The sequence below is a fragment of the Sinohyriopsis cumingii genome, chromosome 1 (genome assembly GCF_028554795.1).
Source record: "Sinohyriopsis cumingii isolate HCF-2022 chromosome 1, ASM2855479v2, whole genome shotgun sequence".
NCBI lineage: Eukaryota > Metazoa > Mollusca > Bivalvia > Unionida > Unionidae > Sinohyriopsis > Sinohyriopsis cumingii.
Genome location: NC_142961.1, coordinates 30,774,742 through 30,776,984, shown reverse-complemented (window position 1 = coordinate 30,776,984; position 2,243 = coordinate 30,774,742).

Here is a 2,243-nt window from a genome sequence, read left to right as displayed (position 1 = left end):
TGAGCTGTAACCGGGAAACCTGGAAGAAAAAGCAGTTGCAGGCTCGTTCGAGAGGATGGATATAAGGAATCAGAAAACGGATATGACGGTAAAATTCTGGCTTTTTCTTCAGTGGAGAATTGATAGATGGATAATAAATAGGGGTGGCCGTCTGCGTAATTTGTGAGAGCCTCGTTCTCACCACTATACATGCCGTCATCTTGGCGGAGAAAGGGCTCTACTTTTAAATGGGTTGTCCTTAATTTTTATTTGCAACTCTATTAAATAAATATTAAAATGCTGCTTTTTTTAAAGATTCACCAAGAAAAGATGTACCATGCGACTGGAAGCTGCGTCATAAGCCAGATTTCCATTAGGAGGTACTCTACCTGCTGAAACAAGGAACAACGTGACTCACAACATGGCACACTTGCAACTGGTCATACAAGTAATATTTGAGTATTACAGTTTACGGTACCTCTTATTCAGCGCTGATGTCTCCCGTAATGCTGGCACAACCAGAAACCCAAACTCTGCCTGCAATAAATCCGTCAAGTCAAACCAGCGCAAAGTAATTTATGCGATCGCTGGTCTCATCGTAAATGCATTGATTCGATAATCGTAATATACAACCTACTTAGCAAGTCTGATGAAGCTTTTCCTGTCCGTATGTCTGGCCCAGTTTTTATACATTCCTTTTCTGAGGAGGACGATGACTTATTTACTGATTGCTACAATACTAACACATGTCGTCGATGCAGCAAACCATACTTCCGGATGCAGTTCCATCCAAGGAAAATGGTTTCGTGATACCCGGAAGAAGTACCCCAAAACTTTGCTATTGCCTGTATTTATGTAAGTTTACAGACTCTAAAGAGTATAGACGATAAAATCGTTGATTTTGTTGTGTTATGTATATTTTATTTGTATTTGTCAGATTTTTCTCTATGATTAAATGTTCATTATGTACCTGACCAGTAACGTTTATTTTGTAAACAAATAATACATAGTTAATATATCTATATGTAAGTAGGTTAAATAGTGGGATCATTATCAATGGCGGCAAACGTGTCTATTTAGATCTTTGTGTAAGATATTGGTCCTTCCCCCATAATGGAGCCAATTGTACCTGATATTTCCCGTGATCTTTTTATAGGTTTAGTAAGTAATAGACCTTGTCTTGTTGACAACTTAGAATATTCTAGAAATGAGCTTTTGACCCTAAACCTAGTTCTACTTTTGTGTCTTACCATTTTATATTATGTAGCCCACTTGGTCACTTGAAAAATTACTCATTCTTGCATTTAGCATCCGAGGCAGAATTTGTCTTAAAGTCGTGTTCAGTATTTCATTTGGGTGGAATTATTTATTCCAATTATTTACTGGAAATACAAAGTGCTCATCTATAATAGTTTTGGACTTGAACATTAATTTGAATTAATAGTGAATTAAAACTAAGAACATTTTTGGATTATATTATTGTGATACATCAACAGACTCTTAGCACATTGCCACAATCCATGTTGTAGGCACATTACTACGTTCAAGATTAAAGGCACATCAGCGCATTCAACATTGGAATTTAATTGGAATACCACTCGAATTCAGTTGGAACTATTATACATTTGGACTTGTGATAAAACGTTTAGGACTACTTGGAATTTAATTCGCATTAATGTAAATTATTTTTGACTTTTCACTTTGTATTCTAGAGCAATAAATTCTTTGCTGAATTTTGCAAAACTTCTTGGTTTTCGCTCTTTTTTATTACTTAGTTTAAGTCCATAGAGTCGTAACACTTGTTACATCGGAAGCAAATTTGACACTTCTTTCAGCGACCTTCTTTTTAGTGTTGCTGGATAGAAACTTGAGAGACGGGATCGCACAGCTAATGATGGTGGAATTACGTCATTTATTCATTCAGATATCCAAGATCGCAGGATGAAAGAACTAGAGTACGAGTTCCTGGAGCAGATCCCTCATGAACTTTATCTAATTAAGACTTATCTATTTAAGACTTATTGGCGTGTATAGGTCTTTTTCAATGCCTGAAAAACTCTTTTACGGTTAATTTTGTAAAAACACTATGCAAAAGTCTGGTAAAATATGAAAACCTTATTATCATTGGTGACCTAAATGTTAATATTCAAATCCCGTTGTCTATGTGGTTTATGTTTTAATCTTGCATGCTTAAAAAGTGAACATTCGTGTTTTTAAAATCGGTGTAATCCATCTTGTGGTAGCTACAAATAAAACAAAGCCAA